Raw genomic sequence first — 23,509 nt, 5'->3', positions numbered from 1 at the left:
TAACCCTCTCTTCTATCATCCCTCCCTTCCCTTATCCCAACTTCTCTTTTGTCCTCTAGGGCCAGATGACTTTCTATACCCCATTACCTGTATTTCTTATTTCCTAGTAGCAAGAACAGTACTCAACAGTTGTTCCTAAAACTTTGAGTTCCAACTTCTCTTCATCCCTCCCTCCCCACCCATTCCCTTTGGGAAGGCAAGCAAGTCAATATAGGCCATGTCTGTGTAGTTTTGCAAATTACTTCCATAATAGTCGTGTTGTGTAAGACTAACGATATTTCCCTCCATCCTATCCTGCCCCCCATTGATTCTATTCTCTCTTTTGATCCTGTCCCTCCCCAAGAGTGTTAACTTCAAAGTGCTGCCTCCTCCCATTGCCCTCCCTTCCATCATCCCCCCCACCCTGCTTATCCCCTTCTCCCCAACTTTCCTGTATTGTAAGATAGGTTTTCTTACCAGACTGAGTGTGCATTTTATTCCTTCCTTTAGTGGAATGTGATGAGAGTAAACTTCATGTTTTTCTCTCATCTCCCCTCTTTTTCCCTCCACTAAAAAGTCTTTTGCTTGCTTCTTTTATGAGAGATAATTTGCCCCATTCCATTTCTCCCTTTCTCCTCCCAATATATTTCTCTCTCACTGCTTAATTTCATTTTTTTAAAAATATGATCCCATCCTATTCAGTTCACTCTGTGGTGTGTGTGTGTGTGTGTGTGTATGTGTGTGTGTGTGTGTGTGTGTGTGTGTGTGTGTGTAAACCCACCAACTACCCAGATACTGAAAAGTTTCCAGATTTACAAGTATTGTCTTTCCATGTAGGAATGTAAACAGTTCAACTTTAGTAAGTCCCCTATGACTTCTCTTTGCTGTTTACCTTTTCATGCTTCTCTTCATTCTTGTGTTTGAAAGTCAAATTTTCTTTTCAGCTCTGGTCTTTTCATCAAGAATGCTTCAAAGTCCTCTATTTCATTGAAAGACCATTTTTTCCCCTGAAGCATTATACTCAGTTTTTCTGGGTAGGTGATTCTTGGCTTTAGTCCTAGTTCCTTTGACTTCTGGAATATCCTATTCCACACCCTTTGATCCCTTTAATGTAGAAGCTGCTAGATCTTGTGTTATCCTGATTGTATTTCCACAATACTTGAATTGTTTCTTTCTAGCTGCTTGCAATATTTTCTCCTTGGCCAGAGAACTCTGTCATTTGGCCACAACGTTCCTAGGAGTTTCTCTTTTTGGATCTGTTTCAGGTGATCATCTGTGGATTCCTTGAATACTTATTTTGCCCTCTGGTTCTAGAATCTCAGGGCAGTTTTCCTTGATAATTTCATGAAAGATGATGTCTAGGCTCTTTTTTTGATCATGGCTTTCAGGTAGTCCCATAGTTTTTAAATTGTCTTTCCTGGATCTATTCTCCAGGTCAGTTGTTTTTCCAATGAGATATTTCACAGTATCTTCCATTTTTTCATTCTTTTGGTTTTGTTTTGTGATTTCTTGATTTCTCATAAAGTCATTAGCCTGCATCTGTTCCATTCTAATTTTTAAAGAACTGTTTTCTTCAGTGAGCTTTTGAACCTCCTTTTCCATTTGACTAATTCTGCTTTTAAAACCATTCTTCTCCTCATTGGCTTTTTGACCCTCTTTTGCCAATTGAGTTATCCTATTTTTCAAGATGTTATTTTCTTCAACATTTTTTTGGGTCTCCTTTAGAAAGGTGTTAGTCTGCTTTTCATGCTTTTTTTGCATCTCTCTCATTTCTCTTCCCAGTTTTTCCTCCACCTCTCTAACTTGATTTTCAAAATCCCTTTTGAGCTCTCCCATGGCCTGAGCCCATTGAATATTTATTCTGGATGTTTGGGATACAGAAGCCTTGAGTTCTGTGTCTTTCCCTGATGGTAAGCCTTGTTCTTCCTCATCAGAAAGGATGGGAGGAGATATCTGTTCACCAAGAAAGTAAGCTTCTATGGTCTTATTTTTTTTTTCCGTTTTCTAGGCATTTTCCCAGCCAGTGACTCGAATATCTGAGTATCCTTCTGAGTATCCTCTCCACCCCCACCTCACCTCCAGATCCACCCAGCCAGCACTTGGGGTCTGAGATTCAAATGCTGCTTCCCATCCTCAGGGGCCCCTCTGCTACTGAAATGTCTCCAGGGCCCCTTGTTGTCTCTAGGATCAACAACACCCCTCACCCTTTCTGGCCGTTTTCCATCATCTGGCTGCTGTCTCCCTTTCTATTGTTGTTTTCTCTCACTTTTCCTCAAGCACTTTCCATGCAGTTAAACTTCTTCCTTGTCCTCAACCAGTCCCCCTTCCACAATATTCCCTGTCTCTCCTGACTGCCTTTCCATGAATGCACCCCAGTATTGCGCATGGACTTTTTCCTCAGCTCTGTGCCTTCTGGAAACCCAGGCTTCCTTGGACCCAGCTCAGGTGCCGTGTCCTCCATGGGCCTTTCCTGATGCCCACAGGCATTGGTACTCTCTACCTAGGGAAAGGAGCCCCTGTCTTTGTACCCCTCCATTCAAGTTCAGAGTGACTCAGCTCATGAAGGAGAAAACCAGCCAGAGCAGTCTGGATGGAAATTGATTCCCTTGTCCACATTGCTGGAGATGGCTAAGTCTCATGATCAAGCCATATCCTCAGCAGCAAGAGATGAAATCTTCCAGAACTCCTCCTCATGCAATGTCCACCACTCGAGGTTGATTTTTAGCTATCAAGGGAATTCCCTTTCAAGGACTGTTTAAAGCTTTCAGGCTCTCCATATATTTTGTCTTTGGTTATTGGGATAGACCACTAATCATCAATTTATCTTATTAGCTTGCCTAATTAACAAATTGATTATTAATTACCCAGAAACTTTGTATTTTGCATTTTTTCTTTAGCCACACTCCCTGGGGCCCCACATAACCCTTTGTAACTCGGGAAGGACATTAGTCCCGCTCTGTGCGTGTCACTTGTGTTGGGGTCTGATTCCTCCACTTTAATTTCATCTGCTTGAGGGCAGAAGCTGAGATTTTTATCCACACTTTGTGTCTCTTACAGAGTCAAGCACATTCTACACAAGTAGGCAATTTATAAATGCTGGTTGTATCATCCCTTTTACCTTCAAATTTACATGATTTCTATTGTGACATAAAAAAATCTTACTGAAGAAAAATATTAATACTTTACTCTGAATTTTAGGCCCCAATCTTCCAGAAACAATTTTATTTATCATTTTTCTAAATCCAAGCATTTTGAGAGAGAAATATGCAAACTAGCAGGGTTTCCTGTTCCCTCAGACATGTCCCTCCCCAAGGCTGAAAGAGGATAATTATGTTAGATTCAAATACAATTTTGAATTGATAGTCCAGAATATTTCCTACTCAATTCCTTTCTTGAACATTCTCTTTAAGGATGGAAAAGGATCTCTTCCCTGTGACCACATTGATGTCAACATGATTTTCTTTATTTTTAGTTTAAGCATTATTTTCAAACAATAAATATTTATTTTTCCTTCATCTCTTCTTCTCTTGACAAAATGAAAAAAAAAAACCCAGCCCTTTGAACATAAATTTAGAGTCAGGCAAAACAAATTTCCGCACTAACTATGTAAAAATTTCTGAATCTTTATGCATTTTGATTCCCTCTTTTCAGAAATGGGTAGCTTGTTTCCTCATGGACTATCTGGAATCTCAGATGATTGTGCATTCATTGGAGTCCTTACCGTTTTCCAAGGTGATTGTTGCTTCATTCGCCATGTTCTGCAGGCTTCACACTGCATCAGTCCATTTCAGTTCACAATTCTTCCCAGGATTCTTCTGACACCATCACTTTCATCATTTCTTGTGGAGCAGTATTGTTCCATTACCTTCATCTACCACAATTTGCACTGTCATTCCCCAGTTGGTGGAACTTCCTGAGTTTCCCATAGTGTTGCTACCACAAAAAGAACTGCTACAAATATTTTGTACGTATGAGTCCTTGTTCTCTTCCTTTGATCTCTTTGAGATAGAGGCTGGTAGTGGTATCCCTGTGTTAAAGGATATACACAGTTTAGTAACTTTGGGATCTGAGTTCCAAGCACCTTTTCCAGATGACAGGACCAATTCATGTCTCTACCAACAATGCACTGATGTGTCTGTTTCTCCTGCAGCCCCTCCAGCACTTGGCATTTTCTCTTTTTGGGTCAGCTTTGGCAATCAGGGGTGTAAGTGACCTGTAGAGCTGTTTTAATATGCATTTCTGTAACTATTAGTGATGTGGAGCATTTTTTCATATGGATAGTGACAATATTTATTCTTTCTTTGAAATTTATTTATTTAAAAATTTATTTATTCTTCAAAAATTGTCTGGTCACATTCTTTGGCCATTTATCAATTGGGGAAATGACTTATTCTTATACATTTTAATCCATTTCTTATATATTTTGAAAATGAGATCTTTTCTCATTTCTCATAGCTGGGACAGTGAAGTGACATAGTAGATAGAATGTTGGGCCTGGAGTCCAGAAGATCTGTGTACAAATGCAGCCTCAGGTGCTCCTTAGTTGTGTTACCTTGGGAAAGTCATTAAACTTGTTTTTGCCTCAGTTTCTTATCTGTAAAATGGGGATAACAGTAGCATTCATTTCCCAAGGTTGTTGTGAGGATCAGAAGAGATATTCACAAAGCACTTAGCACAGTAACTAACACATGGTAAGCTCTATACAAATGTGAGTTATTGTAACTATTATTATATTTCAGAGAGGATTTCAATGAAGATGTTTTTCCTTTAATTATTTTTCTTCCAGTCTTGACTGCATTTAACCTATACCTTCTTTTAGAAAACTTTTTTTAGTTAATGAAAATCCATATTCTCTTCCTTCCCACCCTCATTGAAAAAAAGACAAAAAAATACACACTCGCAACACATATGAATAGTAAACTAAAATAAATTCTTGCATTGGCCAGATTTAGAGAAAAAAAATGTTTCAGTCTGCACTCTTGAGAGCATCACCTCTCTCTCAGGCTGTAGGTGGCACGTTTCATTATTATCCCATCTACTGAAGACTAATTCTATCTCCCAATGCTGTTAATTGTACTTGGAATTGTACTTAGTCACTGTGTTGATCAGAGTTTCCTGTCATTTTTTTGTGTTTCTTGTGACTCCTTTCTTTATATTTCAAAGTTTCTACTCATTTATGGATTTTTCATCAGGAATTTGTGAAAGGTCTGTCTCTATTTCATTACAGACTCATTTTTTTTTTGCTCCTCTAGGACTACATCCTGTTTTGTTGAGGAATTTTTTGCTTTCCTGTGCTTCTTTTTAGGGATGGCTATCAAATCTTGTGTGATCTTGACTATGGCTCATTGGTATTTGAACTCTTTCCTCCTGTTTATTTATGGTATTTTTTCTTAGACCTGGAGGCTCTGGATTTTAAATATAATATTCTTGAAAGCTTTCATTTTCAGGTTTCTCTCAGAGGTTACTAGTAGATGCTTTCTATTTATACTTTGCCTTGTAGTTCTAACACCCCTGAGAAATTTCCTTTCATAATTTCTTGAAATAGACCTCTCAATCTCTCTCTCTCTCTCTCTCTCTCTCTCTCTCTCTCTCTCTCTCTCTCTCTCTCTCTCTCTCTCTCTCTCTCTCTCTCTCCCTCCCTCCCTCTCTCTCTGGTTTTAGTCCTCTCCCTTTTTTTCTTGGTTATGGCCTTCAGGTAGTTCCATGATTCTTAAATTACTTTTCCTGTTTTCCAGTTCAGTTATTACTATGAGATATCTTACACTTCTCTTTTTAATTTTTGACTTATTTTAATACTTCCTGTTGTCTTATGAAATCATTAATTTCTCTTCACCCCATTCTAATTTTTCAAGAAATCTATTGCTTGGGTAAGGCTTGTGCCAAGAATTTCCAGTTATTTTTTATGTGGCTCTGACTTTGTTTCTATTTCTTCCCCTAACATTCTTGTTTCTTTTCCATTTCTTTCCCCTAGTGCTTTCATTTCACTTATACTTTAACTTTTAGCAATTTCCCCCTCTAACTCTTGCTTCATCTCTTTCAGTAAGTTGAATTCAACTGATTTCCAACCTGTTTTGTCTTTTCCTGGAAGTGTTTACAGTCAGTCAGTTAAGCAGAATTTAATCAGTGACACCTTCCCCACCTCCACCCCTCAATGTTTTAACCTTTCTTAACCTTTTGGGTATGGTGCTCAGCTAGCCTGCAGGAGAGAGCTGTCCACTCAGGACCAATTCCATTTTCCAAAGATTCTCTAATAGGGAAAGACATTAATTTAATTTCTTCATATGTATTAATCAGGATTATATTACCTTCAAGTGAAAATTGTTTTACTCCTGTCCACAATAGCATCTTACACTTTGAATTCTGCCTGCCCTCCAGGGGCTGCCTTGGTTTGCTCAGTAAACTCCTTTTCCTGAATTTGCCTGAATTGATCAGGGCAAGACCTGAACCAAGATTTCTTTTAACAATCATGGTAACCATGAAGGGATCACTCTTTGGCATGGTGTCAATGGGTGAGCTAACCATGCAGTTCCATAGATGGCACCCAGACCTTTTTTCAATAGCAGATCAGAGTGAACTCTCTCCATGACTGGTCAGTCATGAAATGGTCACAGAATAAAACTGCCTAAATTCAGAAAGGATAAGGAGAAATAGGTCCTGAGCCTAAAACTCATGAAATGGAGTGGCTCACATGCTGAAAAAGAGCAGTGGTAAGTAGATGGGCTTGCCCAACACTAGGCTGCCACAAGGCAAGATGATACCAGTATCTATATAGGATCTGCACATAGAAAACCTCCTGTTGACTCCCACTTAGGCAAGCACTTAAAAGTTTAGGACAACAGAAAATTGCCTGTTCAATGAAGAATGAGCAAAAGTTAAGTAACAGAGATCAGTTCAGACTGGAATTTTTACTTAGATACCAATTGTGGGAAGCAAGTTTGGGCAAATAAATATGAGACCTTTGATTATTGGCAGCTGCATGTGTTAAAAGCCAGACCTAAAGAGCTAGAATCTTTGCAAATGGATTTATTGGTGCTGTGGGATAGGACTGTCCCTTATTACCATACCTATTAGTGGTGCTGGTTCATAAAGGACAGCCATACAATTCAGATGTCTCAGAAAGCCAAAGACCATGATGCCCTTAAGAAACACTTTTGTAGGAAAAACATCAGAAGAGAAAAAGGAAGGAAAGAGAAAGTTTAAGCAAATAGGGTAGGTGAATGGGTAACAAGTCAAAGAAAATGAGTCTGTGCTGACAGTGTGATTAGAGGATTTGAAAGTAAAGGACAGAGGCAATATAGTGGAGTACAGACATGAACTCTCCCAACATTCCCCTCCAGACAACTTAGAATAATACCTCAAATCAAAATCTGGATTAGCAGAGTGAACAAAATATCAGGACAAGACATTTTTCCATCCCAAGATAACTTAAGAGGTTAACAGAAGAGGTCTGTGACACTGGATTGGGGGTCTTCAGGTTGGCTATTTAAAAGCAGTAAGTGGATACTTTTACAGCAGCCCACACAAGGCAAACCACCTCTTTCTGAGGTTGGAGGAGTGACTTTGAAGAAGAACTAAAGGTACTAGGACTGGACCCCAGCTGAAATAAATTTTCTTCTGAGATATTCTAATTCAGAATGTCTGCAGAATTGGATGAAGATTCAATATTGATTTCTCTCTCTAATTGAAAAAGAATATTTTGAGTGTGATGATAGAAAAGTATAACACTTATGGACAGGATGTGGTATCCAGTGGAACAGCTGCCATGGTCCAGAGATCTTTTTCTGGAAGTTTAGACAGTTTGGGTACCAGGATTCACCAGGGCCCTGTGAAACCCTCAGCCAACTGTGAGCTTTGCCATCTTGGGTTTAGAACAGAGATGCATACAAAAGAGCAGATCTTAGACCTACTGGTCCTGGAACAGTTCCTGACCATCTTGATGAAGGAACTCCAGACCTGGGTTTGAGAACGTTATCCAGAAGATGGAGAAGACATAATGACCGTTCTATAATATCTGGAAAGAGAACTCAATGAACCAGGGCACCGAATCTCAGTGGTCAAGCACAAGAAGACTTAGAGATGGGATACAACCTCAGGAAATAGCTAAGGAGTCATTAAATATACAGACCCTGCCCATGGAGCTTAAGTGGGCAGCTTGGGAGCTCCACCTACTAAGACACAGTGATTGGTGATACTGAGACTGAGACTGAGACTGGAGAGTTCACTCCAAATCAGATTTCTTCAGACAGAGGACCACAGATGGATATTTCTTTCACCCTTAATATAGATATTATTCAGATTTTCAAATATGTTAAGTGTAAGGGTTGTGTTCATCCTTCATTGCCAAAGAAGACCATACCATCAGAGAAATGATGACATGACTTGCACTTGACTTTGCTTTGAGTGAGGGAGGGCTGTGCAGGTCACCAGCTTCACTTCTTCTCCAGAGCCGTCTGAGAGTAAGGGTAAGTTTGAAAGAAAGCAGGGAAATCCCTATCATGAAAAAACTCCAATACAAATGTGATGAATGTGATAAAACTCATCACTCGGTGCATAGCCATTATTCTATACCAGAGAAACTACAGAGGTGAGGAACCCTGTAACTGTGATGAGTGTGTGAAAATATTCAGCGTTCAACTCTTATTCAACATCAGAGAATTCACAATAGGGAAAAACTTTATGTCATGAATGTGAGAAGACTTTCAGTCTGGACTTACTAATCATCAGAGAATCTGGACTGGGGAAAAGCCTTATGAATGTAGTGAGTTTGGGAAAGCGTATTGTCAAAGCTCAAATCTTTTTAGGCATCAGCAAAGACATAATGAAGAAAAATCCTATCAGCATCATGAATGTGTAAAATATTCCTTGAGAAACTGATCCTTTTTCCTCAGAAAAGAAGGTGTAACGGGGGAGAAGGGATCAGTTTCATTTTAGTGGACGAAAGAGCTCCTTCTTAACATCAGAAAAACCTCCGTGGAAAAAGGGGGGGGGGGTCTTTCACTGCTGTTTCTGCTTCCTCTATCTTTATGTTGTCAACCCTTTCTAAAGACTTTCAAAATCTTGACCTTCTTTTGGTATTTACTCCTGAATTTCCTACTTGTAAAAGGTCTCCTCTGCCTGGCCCATTTCAAAGCTTCCATATTAGATAAGTAAAGTATTTCAATATCAGGAATACGAGTCCCTTCAAAGACAGATTTTGTGTCCTACTAAAAATATAACACCAAAGAAACCTCAAAAGACCAAATCCTCAATGCACCCTTTTAGACTCTCAAATTGTGTCTTCTTTTATCAAAATCTCGTTTGCAAATCAGGCCCAGGAATTTGATAGGAAGCTGAAAAGAAAGAGATGGATCTTAAAATCTACAACAAAAGAAAATGAGTCAGTGTGCAGGGTGCTAAGCAATGGGGAAAGAAAAAGAGGCAAAAGACTGTACCTGCCCTCAAGGAGCTCCCAGTCTAATGAGGTAGGCAACAAGCAAACCAATTGTCCAAGCTATATACAAGATAAAGAAGAAACAGTTAAGAGATGGGAGACCCTGGTATGAAGAGGGATTGAGAAAGGCTCCAAGGAGAAGATGGATTTTTGCTGGGACTTGAAGGAAGCCAGGAGGCAGAGATGAGAGGGGGTGCATCCCAGACATGGGGAACAAGGTCACTGTCACAGGAATGAAGAACATAAAACAGGGAGTGAGGTGTAAGAAGAACAAAAATGAGAGAGGAACAGGGGTGTGCTGCCTCTCATAATGGCAAACATAGGATTATGTATTTGACTCTGGAGGTAATAGGGAGCAACTGGAATTTATTGAGTAGGGAAGTGACATGGGTCAGAGGCAAACAATGAAAAGTAGACATGGCACTTCAATCAGGAAAGGAATAAACTCTGTTGATGAATAAGAATTGATTGATGGTAAATGAGACTGCAAGCAGTATGGATACAATTATCTAACTGAAAATGTTTTCCCCAAAGCTGTCTAATTTATAGACAGTTTGCTGATGAGATTATAGTACTGCCATATATTTCATCAGGAAATATCCAGTTAAAATATAGCCTGTATGAAATATAGCTATAAGATGGGAAATTTCAGGAGATTATGGGAATTCATTGTAATGACAAAGGGATACAGGAAGATGGTATCATCCAGGTCATCTTGGAGTCTAGAAAAGGGAGAGGTAGAGAATAAGACTCATCAGCATGGACACAACCAAGATAAACTGAGGATAAATTAGAGATAAACTCAAAGAGAAGGCATGAGCATTCAGAGGGCTCAGGAAAGGCTTCTCTGGGAAGACTGAGGAAGGCAGAGGGTAAAGAGGAGGAGGGTGAGACCAGCTCAAGGGATTCCCCAAATATCAAGCACCTATGCTGTACAGAACTCTGTACGGGAGGAGGGAGAAGGGGAGCAGAATTTTTATCCCTTTGGGAGCTTGTGGCCCAGGAAGGATAGAAAGACAAACTGAAAAACAAAGGCTGAGTCTAAAGTGCTGCAGTGATCGCACAGCATGATCACACAGCGAACTAGTGGGAACATTGAGCTAGGCTGAGAGATCAGTGAGATTTCAATGACAAGAAGAGGAATTCTGGGTAAAGGGGCCACATGGAATGACTTTTCCTCCAGACATGATATCACAAGATCATTGGACTTAGTGACCTTAGGGAGGATCTGGTCCAACAATCTCATTTGACGGTAAAAGAGAGACTCAAAGAAGGTAGTGAGTGACCTGCTCAGGCTCACACAGGGTGGCATTCAGATGGGGTCCTCTGCCTCCATATCCAGTGGTCGGTCTACCCATGTCAGTCTCAGGCACAATTCAGGACACAAAATTTGTGGCCTTCTAGAGGAGGACATTGATGCTTCATCTGTACAGAAGGCTTCAATGGGATATCTTGTGACAAAATGAGTGAAGACCAGTTACACACTGGAGCTGGTTTGCTTTAGGAATTGAGAGAACTAGTTAGATTCTATCTCATGAGCAGTGACTCCATCCTATGTTGCGCCATATGTTATCCTCCATCTTTTTTTCTACAGATCACACATGGGAAACTAGAGGGCATAAGCTCTGTATCATTTTGTAAATGTGTGAGGATGCAATTAACCAGCATTTCTCAATTCTGGGAAAAGAAACACCCCAAAACCTACTCACCCCTCTTCCAGCTTGGCCCCCTCTCCACTTGGAAAGCTTCTGACTTTTCCTCCAATTAGAAATCAGATCACTGGGTTTTGCATCCTGATAGTTGTTTTTGTTTAATTAATTGATTACACTTAATTAATTGTTTTTAATACATAAAATTTTGCCTCATTCTGTATTCGGTGTCTTTGGACTGACCAGGGAATCCACTGACGCTTTTATTATGTCTGTTATGCTAACAAATCATATAGCTCAGATTGCTTCCTCTGTTTTTAATTACTCACCATACCTAGTGGGACAGGGTTATGTGATCTAGATGTTTTGGGGCTGTGTGTTGCAGTGTTATTGGGGGTAACTTTGTGATGAGCCCCTTTCTGTGTCTTTCTGCCCTGTGAGGCCAACCTGGGTCTCTGTGCATCAGAAAGCTGAGATCTATTTCCCAAAGGCTGTGTTTATCACTTTTGTCATCAAGGACTGGAGGGAATGTTTCATCATCCGTCTTTAAAGTCATGATTGGTCCCACTGTGGAGGCCTTCCAGAGTACTTCCCTCTCCCACATCATTATTTTAGCTGCTGTGTGAATGTTCTCCTGCTTCTAGTCTCTTCACTCTACATCAGTTTATACACTTATTTCCATAACATCTGATGTCTATTCGACAGAAATCCAGAATCTCATGAGTGCTGATAGGTCCTCTGACAACATAGATTACAAACCCTTTGTTCCAAGTTATACAGTTATGTGATGTGACTGGACAAAATCTGCATCTTCTTGTGACCAACCTGACCTGGAGTCTCCCTCCCTCAGCTGGGTGAGTCCTCCTACAGAAGATGCTTCCCTGGGCCCAAATGCTCAAGTTTTCCTCCTTGGTAGATCCTGCCTAATACGTGCTTTGATGGCATGATATAGGAAAATTGAAATACTAATCATTGGCTGGTGGAGTTGTGAACTGATCCAAGCATTCTGGAGAGCAACTTGGAACTATGCCTAAAGGAAAATCCAACTATGCATACCCTTTGACCCAGAAATGCCAGAGTTAGGTCTGTACAGCAACGAGATTTAAAAAAGGAAAAGGACTTATATGTACAATCAGATTTACAAAAACTTTTTGCGGTGGCAAAGAATTGGAAATGGAGGGACTTCCCATCACTTGGCGAGTGACTGAACAAGTTGTGGTATATGAATGTAATGGAATATTATTGTATTATAAGAAATGACAAGCAGGATACTTTCAGAAAAACCTGGAAAGGTTTGAATGAACTGATGCAAATCGAAGTGAGCAGAAGCAGGTGATTATTGTACATGGTTACATCAATATTTTATGATGATCATCTCCAAATGACTTAGCTGTTCTCAGCAATACATAGATAAAGGAAAATTCTGAAGGATTCACTATCAAAATGTTGCCCACCTCCAGAAAAGAACTGATGGCATTTGAGTGCAGTCTGCAGCATCCTTTTTAAAAAAATTTATTTTTCTTGTTTTTCCCCTATTGTGTTCTCTTTGGCAACACAGCTAATATGGAAATATATTTTGCAAGGCTTCAAAATGCTTACGTTATCAAGACAGACCCACGGAAGGGACAAGAGGGAATATGAAATTCAAAAATTATAAAAAATGAACGTTAAAAATTATTTTTATATATAATTGAGAAAAATAAATAGAAACATTCTTTAAAAACTGAAACACATACTGACTTTGAAATAAATTCTTTTTGTCTCATTTCCTGAGTTTGCTTTGATTGACTAAGGGGAGGCTGTAATCAAGATTGTTTTCTCAACATCCCCTTTCAGTTGAGGTCTTCAAGATACTCTGTTGCATTGCAGAATTAGGGGATTGTTAAGAGACTTTACAGTCAGATCATGCAGTTGTTTCATTGGAATGATGGGAGACTTAGACAGGGAAAATCCAATTGAGAAATTGTTTCTCTGCCAAGTGAAGGGAAACAGTGTAGCCTTTCTGAGGCTACACCTTCCTCAAAGTCATACTGATAACTTTCTCTGCCCACAGAAGCATCTCCTTAATCTGGCTACATTTTTATGTTTGTATATAAACCCATTCAAAGCAGACTCTGTGTAACCAGCAGAGGGGATGAGGAAAGGCTGATATAGAAGGACGCTTCAGATTAGTCTGGGAGGAAACCAGGGATCCCATACAGCAAAGCTGAGGAGGGAGAGCATCCTAGACAATGGGTGGTCAGTAAAAGGACTCAGAGATGGAGTGTCCAGTACGAGGAGCAACAAGAAGACCAGGTCAGCTCCTTATGGAGTCTGTGGGGAATCCAATAAGGTACACAGCCAAGACATTGTGCAAACCTTAAAGTGTTGTGCTAACATTTGCTGTTTTTATTATTGTTCATGAGAAACAGCCTAGAGAGGTAGGAAAGGGGTCAGGTTGTGAAGAGCTTTAGATGTCTTACAGAGGAATTTGTACTTGATCCCCAAGGTAATGGGGAAGTCTCTGGATCTTTGTGAGTGGGAGTGCATTTAGATGTACTTTAGAAAGTGACTTTAGAAAAGCTACTTTGGGGTGTGTGTGGGAGAAGGATTGGCAAGGGAAAAGGCTGGAGCTGGAGAGACAACCCTTAAGAGGCTAATGAGAAGCTCAGGTGAGAAACGAAGAGGGTCTAAATTAAGGCTGTGGCTGATCAGAAGAAGAAAGGACATGCATATGACAAGGCTGGTGGAGATAGAAAGGATAAGATATTGCAACAGCTTACAAATATAGAGTGAATGAAAATGAGGAATTGGGGATACTAGCAGAATTGTATGGAAGAGGACCATGACATCAGGAAGGTGAATTGTATTTAAGAGAGGGACGGCTGTGCAGTCACCAGCCTCACTCTCTCCTCTAGAGCCATCTGGAGTTGTCACCCTTACAGGAAAGAGACCACAGAGAAGGACCAGAAGGCTAGGTAATGGAAACTCATCTGTGGATCTAAACAGCTGGCATGGAGGGCTGGTTTTGGTTGTAGCACCTTACCGCCAGCTTTGTTCTCCTTCCTCGTAAGGGGAGGAGACACACTGAAGCTGTGGGGACCAGTGGTGGTTGCTGCTTTCTTCCCCCCTCTTATCCCCTCCCCCCCTCTCCCAGCCCCGGCTTGAGACCATGGGAAAAGGAAATTGATGAGGATGGTTTCATTCCCTCCTGGTGCAGCTCATAATTGTTTTAGAAATGTTTAATTGCCCTTCAATCCACTCTCTGATATGGGAAATATTTATAATAATAGCTAACAATAACAATATTTACTCTTTATAGGGCACTTTAAAATTTGTGACACTCCTTGCACATATTATCTCATTTGATAATGGGCCATAAGGCATACCAGGGGGCCCATGAACCTATCTCTGGTGCTGCTGCTCTGGGGTTGATATCTTTTTGTTAGACTGCTCCTCCTGCTTGGTACTGATGCAAGATGGACCTGAACGTCCTGGTGGCCCATGTTGAACAGGATTCCTGAGCTGGCTCTAAAACAGAATTGGGACTCTCAGGCAGGCACAGAACCAGCTCAGACCCTTCACGGGGGAGGATGGGAGCTAACTTCCGCTCAATTGTCATCAAACACACATCAGACTCACTTCAATCTTGCTTGGTCCCATCTTTGGGTGCAGCTCTCCTTGTGTCCTTCAGGTGGCAGTAGCAGGACACAAAGGGCTTTGTCTCACCCCATCCACCTGGTTCTGACCCAAATAGAGGTAGATGGCAGCTCTCCCAGGTCCACATCTGACCCTTCCCCAGAGTTTCTAAGGACAGCAGCTGACACCAGTTTCTAAGGCCCATGGCACCTGAACCTCCTTAAAGTACAATGTGGGTGCAGCCCACAAGGAAACTGACCTTGGCTTTCTGGGAAGATCAGGGAATACCCAGAACACCTCTGAGACCAGAGGGAAGAGGAAAGTGGGGGCAGTGATCTCCACAGTGACCCCCGAATGACAGATCCTCTAAACCCTCCCACCCCAAGCTCTTCACCTGACTGAACACCTTCTAAGAGCCCCCTACACAGATGGCCAGGGACCTCCTACACACACACACACACACACACACACACACACACACACACACACACACACACTAGCTTAGCCTCAAAGCTGAAGAGGCAGTGTTTCAGGGGCAGATGGACCTCTTCTGAGCAAAGCAGAGGAAAGTGGAGAACACTGGCTTTGGAGTCAAATGATGTTACTGGAATTTCCCTTTACTACTTACCATCTGTGTAGCATTGAGCAGATCCTTTAACCTCTGGCCCTGAATTTCTTTGCCTGTGAAACAGGGTAGTTAGAAGGGATCATCTGAAAGCCCCCTTTTCGCTCTGGGGTCCTGGGATTTTTGCCTTTTCTGGGAAACATCCCTCCCAAACCATTGGCCCTGTCATGTAAATTGTTGCAAGACTTTTCAGGGTCTTTGCTGACTACTGCCAAAATAAGCCAGCATAGGATACAGATGGGTAAACCGCACATTTTAATTCCCTATTCGAGTGTGACGCACTCATCAGTAAGTGGTGGACATGTGTCTCACAATCTCACAAATCACACATATGTATGTATGTGTGTATGTATGTATACATGCATGTATTTGTATATATATGTAGGCGTGTATACACACACATAAACACACATATATACATATGTATTCCTCTTCCTGAGCCATTTAGCACAGAGAGAGTAAGACAATAGAACAATGTTTCTTACAAAGTAGTTTTGGCTAAGATCTAGCAGGCCTGGCAGACAAGAAAATGTTTCTCTTCAAGATAAGAATAAGGAAGCTTAAGTTGTTACAAAGGAAAGAATGTATCAGAGCATAGGCATCTACCCTGGATTAGAGGAAACAGTTGCTTCTTTATCAGTCAGTTAGTCAACGTTTGTGAAACCCCTAGTCCTGGCTCTTTTGGATTGGATAAAGAGAAAGGGATGAGTTCCTGGCACTATTCCAGGAATCTCAAGCGTTTTCTTGTCTGATTGTAAAGTCATTGGGGGAAGAGAGGTAGCAGTCAGCACTGTCACAGAAGCATCTGGCAGAAAGGAATAGATTTACAATAATAGCAAATATAGGGGGAAATGGAGTCAGTGACCTTCTCCCCCAAATCCACTTTCCACAGAACTCTGCTGGTCTCCAACCCCTGACTCAAAGTCCTGAGGCTCTCTGGTCCTTGGGCTTTACTTTGCAGCTGCGTGATCACTGTCTCTAAGCCTCATTTTCCGTCTCTGCAAATGAGGAAAACAGTAGCTGAACTGGTGATGTCACAGGGCTGTGGGGAGGAAAATAACTCTTTAGGAGCTTGACTTGCATTCTTTCCAGCTGCCAATGATCAAAGGCCACCCATTTATCTGGCCAGAGTTCACCCCTCTCCCCCCAAAACTTCAGCACCAATTCCCACCTCACTGAGCTTTACTGATGAATTTTGGACGGTCTTGACTGAACAGAGAGTTTTCCCTTTTGATTTTTGCTCATTTTCCAGCCTATTTCTTTCCTTTAGATTTTATATGATGGATATCCTATAGTAAACTGCTTGTCTTCTCAAGGAGGGGAGGAGAGAGAGGGAGGAAGAGAATCTGTAACTCAAAATTTTAAGAAACAAATCTTAAAAATTGATTTTCACAGGGAATTGGGAAAATTATTTTAAAACAACCTTATGTTAAAGTTGTGTTTTGCTCCTGGGATGGAGGTGGCACTGTCCTAAGCTTCAGGTTTTTCACTGTGCTGTCATCAGTGCTGGTTCTGGGGGGTCTGTAAATTTTCAGTGTTTCCAAACAGGTGTGATCTGAGGAGAGGTGTGGCCACTGCTCTCCTGGTCTGTGCTCTGCTTGTTACCCAGGAAGGGACCTTGTTCCCTTGTAACCACAAGTGCTTTTGTTCCTCTTGACCCTGGAACTGTGACCTGGAATCACCTCTGGGCAATGTAATAGGATCCTAAACCCAGTGTCAGCAAAGGGTTCCTACTAATCTCTTTCTGATCAGTTGTCTGACCCACTTGCCATCTCTGGATCAAAGTTTCCCAAAGCTGCCAGTGCTGTTATTATAGGCACCTCCAAGACCTGATCTTGCTGTTGTAGCTGTGGGATGACCACTGCCCCAAAGTCACAGATCTTTCCTGCTCACCACCTCAGTTATCTTGGGCTGGAAAAAGTCTCATTCTGATCTTTTGTTGGCCCTACAACTCTACAATTTGATCCAAGGCATTATTTTCAAAGTCATTTGGAGGGGAATGTTGGGAGAGTCTAACTCAGTGCTTTCTCTGCTCTGCCATCTTGGCTCTGCCTCCCAGACCTTTGGCTTTCAGATCCTCCATCCACATTGTTAGTGCAAATGGACTCCAACTTTCTTTAGTTTTTTATCCATTCTCTCATCCCTATTTGCTAAAACTTTCTCTTTTTCTTTTTCTCTCTTTTTATAAAGTTCCTTCTCTCTACAAAACTGGTTCTCAGGGGTGCCATGGTCTTTGGTTCTCTGGAAATCTGGATTGTTTAGGGGTCTTTCACAGAGGGCACCTCTAGTGAACCTGGTAATGAGGAACAGTCTTGGTTTGAAAGTGCTACCCCACAGCACCATTTATTCATCTCTCCCTTCTAGTTCTTCAAGACAAGTGTTTAGCATGGGCAGTTGCTAATAATTGAAAGTTCTGTATTAATCTGGCCACATTTATTCTCCACAATTATCTAAGTACTGATTCCAGTTCAAACTGAGCCTTACCATTTGAGTTTTGGAAATTTTCTTTTCAGTGGGCACTTTTCCTATATTCCAAGCTTTTAACAGATTACCAGGTGGGATTTGGTAGAAGGTTTTCTCTGTGCCAATCTCAAATACAAACTAGTTTCTCTCTGCCTTCTGGCAACCTCGTGTTGGGTAAGACCATCTACACACCAGGAGGCCTTTTCTGCCTGTGAGTCACTCCTTTTCTTTGTGCAGAAATGAGAAAGAATCTGTTTGGCTTTGGAACCTTGTGAGAGGGTTCTCCACCCAGACTGAGGGAGGGATTGGAGGGATAGTGAGGCCCATGGGAATGGCAGCACTTGTCATACACTGCTAAATGTGCTCATGCTATTACTATCTGGGCACTTGTGAATCCAAAAAATTGTACAATGTAGTCATCAGTATCACTGAGGGTGAGGTTGGAGATGAGCAGCGAGCCATTTGAGAATACCTTCAGATGATTATCTGCTGTTTGCTGTCCATTAACCATGTCCACATGGTAGAAAATGATGTGGTTGGAGGGCTTTACTTCTCTTCTGAACCAAGAGTAGCTGGGATTCTGCTCTGAGGATCCTTGGATGTCCAAGATGACGCTGCTACCCTCTGTTCCATTGGGTGAGTTTGGCACAAGACTGACAGAATCACTTTGGGCAGATGTTGCTGGATTCAGTAGCTGAGGATGGAGACTGAGAGGGGAGGAAGGAGGCAGAGGTGAGCAGGGTTCCTCTGCCCTCCTGAGGGACCCAGGCCACTGAGCTGTCCCCCACTAAAGGGAGGGTGGTGCTGAGCTTGCCGCAGAGTCTGCTGGGGGCTCAATGGGGTGTGTTTGAAGGGGATTCATGTGCTTCTTCATCAATGTGTCACTCCCAGTCTCTGCTATAGTTCTGAGAGTTTAGTCTGTAACATATTTTAAGCTCCCTCCATGGACTTGATTCAGACAGGATCTGCCAGTGTGGAAGGTACGACATTGAAGGGAGAAAGGAATCACTAATATGTTGTGGTTGAAGATAGAAATCAGATCTTACACCTGGATAGAACCTTACAGATCAGTGAGCCAAACACCCTCCATTCACTGATGAGGAAACTGAGACCAACATAGCACAATTGATGTGACCAGTATTCAATAAGACATAGTACAGGCAACATTTTTTCAGTTTTTCGGAACAAAAACTGGGCAGGGCCTTTCCCACTAAGCCCTAGGTGCATTTTAAGCCTGACGGTGTTGCTCCCAAGCTGCCCTGGGAGGAAGGTGATACAGACACAAGCTAAGAGGGCTAAGTGAGCTGTCCATGGTCTTACTGCTAGCAAACATCACAGTTGGGATACACATCCAACTCTTCTCTGACTGTAGAGACTAACAGCTTCTTCAGAGCTTGCTCAGCTCCACAACTGAATCTTGCCTTGAGTCTCAGGAATACCGACTGGTAACCCTGAGTTGCTATTTCCCCTTTGCCCCTGTCTCAGGAAAGACTCTCCTGGCCAAGTGTACAGAGACTGTCTCTGGGAAAGATCCCCTGGGAATGGTCACATAAGCTCCCCCTGCTCCACTGGGCTCCAGCAGAGCTGGTGTCTTACCTGTGAGCAGGAAGACCTTCGAGAGGCTGCCCCCACTATGGGAAGCTTGTAACAGGCTCTCCATTGGTCTCTGCTGTCTGTTGTCTGTGACCACCTCTGCTTGCGAAGAATCTCTGCCTTCCCCTCCTGAAATATGTCTTCCATTTACAGAACCTTTTGTGTTCCCTGGAGCTGTCTCTTCTGGTGTCCAGACTGAAGGCTGTCACTGCATGTAACCCAGAGCTATTTCTACGGTCTGCTTCTCCTTCCCCAGATGACTGAGGTCTCTCTCCTCAGGGCTTCAATTCCTCTATCTGCCCTGTTCGCTTTGGCCCCACAAGGCAAGGACTTGGCCTCTGACTTTCTCCTTACTCCTCTTTCCTCCTCTTTCTTCCCCTCCCAGTGTCTGTGGTTTCCTACCTCTCCCAGGCAGCATCTCCTCTGCACAGATTCCTCTTCTTGTCCATGGAGAAGTGGTTCTTTCCCCAAGGGCACCAAGGGTCACTCAGTATTACCTACTGTGGATTTCTACTTCCACTTGACTTTATTCCTTCTTTCCCTTCCAGACAAGAAGGTCTTTAGACCCTTCAAAGAGCCAGGGAATGGTGGGCATGGATCGCTCTTTTGGGTTTCCAGGACCATCCCCTCTCTTATCAGGCCAGGGGAGAGGACCCTGGGCTTTTCTCATGTACTTTTTTTCTTTTTAGATAAAACACATTTATTGCTTAGTGGGTTTGAGACACTGTGCCAAGTTCTAAGGATACAAAAAGAGGTAAAAATATATTCTCTGTCCTCAAGGACCTCACAATCTAATGAGAGAGTCAAGAAGGAAAGAAATATATACTAAGAAGGTCCATATTTGATATATTTTTGTGGTTGTCCAGTAGTTTCAGTTGTGTTTAACTCTTTGTGACCCAATTTGAGGTTTCCACAGCAAAAATACGGGAATGGGTTACCATTTCCTTCTCCAGCTCCTTTTACAGATGAAGAAACTAAGGGAAGTAAAGTTAAATGACTAGCCTGGAGTCACACAGTTAGTAAATGTCTGAAGCCAAACTTGAACTCAGGTCTTCCTGACTCTAGGGTCATTTCTCTGGAGACTAGCTCCTGCCAGTCCAATGTACCATCTAACTGCCCCAGTCATGGGATTGGAGAAGGGCAGCTGTTTTCTCAATTTTCAAAGTGCAAATATATTTTGCCAAATCCACGTTGGTAAGCTTGACTTTGGTTTCTTGAACAAGTAAAGTACTTATCCTTAAAGAGAGGGTGAGCATCAAGAAAGAGAACAGATATTATAAAGAGGCGGCATGGCATCCTCAAGGTGAAACCATGCCAGAACAACCTCTTTTCCTTTATTGAGAGGGTTACTAAACTAGCTAATTAAATATATCAGAAATATGTTAGAGTATATATTTTATTAGAAAATTTTAAAATTGTAAGTGTATTGAAGGTAAGGACACTCTTTTGCTTTTTTGGAATATTCAGTTCTTAGCACAGCGTCTGCCACATGGTAGGTGCTTAATAACTGTTTTTGATTGATTATTAGATTGATTAAACTGCTAACCCAGTTAGTCTATCTCATTTATTTTTCTCATTCTCTTCATCTCTTACAAAAACACATTCCAATATAAATAAGTCTGGGGCAATTACCCAGTGATTATAATGGTTCCTAGCAGTCATTGAAATCCTAAGCTGTGTTCAGTGTCTTCTATATTTTCCCATCACCACAAGAATATCCACTAGATAATACTTTATTTTCATCACAGCAACTCGAAAAAATTTTACCAAGGTAAAGAAGGGATGTGATCAGCGTTTGGGAATGAAATGACCATGGTGATTAAAAAAAAATGAGTCTTTCCAAGCATTGAAAAAAATATGGCCTCATTGAAGATGGTGGGGCACTCTGTTAAAAATATTAATATGATTTCAATTTGAAATTGTTAAATCCTCAAACAGCAAGTAAACCTTCAGCTGACTACAAAACCTAGTTATTTTTAAATATTTGATGCCATGACTATGTCATGAAGACCAAGGAGTTAGTAGTAGAAAGTGATGTTGACATACACTGAATAAGAGGTAGAAGGTCACAATTCATTAATGTTTCTGTCTCAAAGGGAGCTACATCTAAATCTATTGAAATATGAGTCTTAGAAAAGGACATTTGAGAAATAAGAAATTATCAAAATACTTTCTAAAATTTAGTCAGGATAGGAATATTCCTGGCAAGTTGAATGAGGAAATTTACAAATTTCCTTTTTCAGACTGGGAGTGTATCTATGGCACTATTCTAGACCACTGACATTGGAGATGGGTATCCTGTGCTTTGACAGAAGATCCTTCCATCATGTGCCCTTTCCCTCCATTGCCTTACAGATTTTGTAATATACTTCTTATCTTTGTCCTTCTTGAGTAGCAGCTAAAATTTGATATTTCTTCCTCATACCCACCTCAAGAAACTGAAAACCTCAGCATTCAAAATTGCTGCATTTTAATGTACATTCGGTAATGTCTTTTGATTCATTTTACCTTTCATTAAAGAACTCATTTTAGTACAGGTATATTATTCCCATATTTTTTTCATTTCCCCCTTGCTCTCACCTACGTATCTTTCTATAAAGAAAACAATCATTTTCTCTTCCTGCTTAAATAACTAGCATAGAATGCATCACCATTTTACCCTCTCAAAATTCTGCCCAATGATTAACAAAATTCAATTAAATTGAATAGATACTGCTTAAGGTGTCACCAGATGCTAAGTGTTGAGGAGAATCCAAAGTTTACATAAAACATAGCTTGAGCTCAACAAAATTAGAGAATAGTAAGTGGATAAGACACAAGCATGCATTTCAAATTATAAGTACAAAAGATTTGGAAAGCAATTCTCATGTAGTTTTCTGAGACTTCTGGGAGGGTCCAACAGGGCTGCAGTGAGAAAATATGGGAGGATGAACAAAAGAGTTGTGTACCCTTTAGCAGGAGCAGATAGGGGTACCTTTCAATACCACGACCACTCCTACCTGCCTCCCCAACTTGTTGGGTTAGTTGATGAAAGACTGGGTTTGGAGACAAAAAGACAGCCAACAGTCTTCATTTTCCTATTTTGGAGGGAGAGGCAGTAAACCTGGAGGCTTCAGAGCCCCCCAAATCAAAGAGACACTGCCTAGGAAGAGATAGAAAAAATGGAGAGGAATCAAGGAGGGCAAGGAGAGGGCAATGGCAGTATATTGAAAGGAAGATAGGAGAATATCTTTCAGCTTCCTCATGGGTTATAGAAAGAGAAAGCAGGTGAGAGGGAAAGGCGTTTAGAACAGGACTGGGCCACAGACAGAGTGAAAGGGAGAGAGAACCTCCAGGTGAAGCAGCTGAGGATGGGCAGAAGGATCCTTCTTCAGGCCAAAGGTCTCAGAGAGGGACAAAGATCCAAGAGCTCTGGGAGAAGACAGGAAGCTTGAGAGGATCCAGAGAGAAGTCTCAGGACTGCTCTGATGACCCCTCAAAGCTCAGAAAGTTCTGTTTCTCTGCCTGGGAGGGTCATTCTCATGTGTCTGTTCTTTCCTAAGGTCCAGAGAATGCCATCTTCCAGAGAAGAACCATTCAGGCCCCAAGACAGTAAGTAAAGACACCAAGCAATGAAAGCTGCAGTCAGTCAGGGCCTTAGGCCATAGGGCTCCAACCAGACACTCCTTTTTTGTCTCTGCAAGGAGAAGGGAAGAAGAATTTCTCCAATGAGGGCCAACTCACTCTTCTTTTGTTTTGAGAAAGATGACTGAGACTGATATAATTCTGCTTCTCCACTCCTCTTGCACTCCATTCAGTGTAAACAGTGTTCATGAGCATATACACTCATAGGCACTGTCAAAACCCTCAAGTTTGAAGATTCAGAGTTCAGTGACTATTTGTGTATGGCCTAGAAATGGTGACTCTCAAACTCTCTGCTCCCCATTCTATCATTCTGCTGACATTCTGACCCTGGGCTTCAGACCTGTATGACTGTGGGAAAAGAGCTTTGTGCCTCAGCTTCCTCTTTGGCAGAGAGGAAGGACCAGGTTAGCTGGCGTCAGGAGTCTCTTAGACCATGATGTTCTTGTGATCACTCCTTAGATGCAAAGTGGCTTTTAAGCTCAGGATGACTTATTTTTATTTTTACCACAGCCTGACATGGCCAAAGAA

Source organism: Notamacropus eugenii, chromosome 5, assembly GCF_028372415.1.
Source record: "Notamacropus eugenii isolate mMacEug1 chromosome 5, mMacEug1.pri_v2, whole genome shotgun sequence".
In the NCBI taxonomy this organism is placed as follows: domain Eukaryota; kingdom Metazoa; phylum Chordata; class Mammalia; order Diprotodontia; family Macropodidae; genus Notamacropus; species Notamacropus eugenii.
This window is presented reverse-complemented; position numbering follows the sequence as displayed.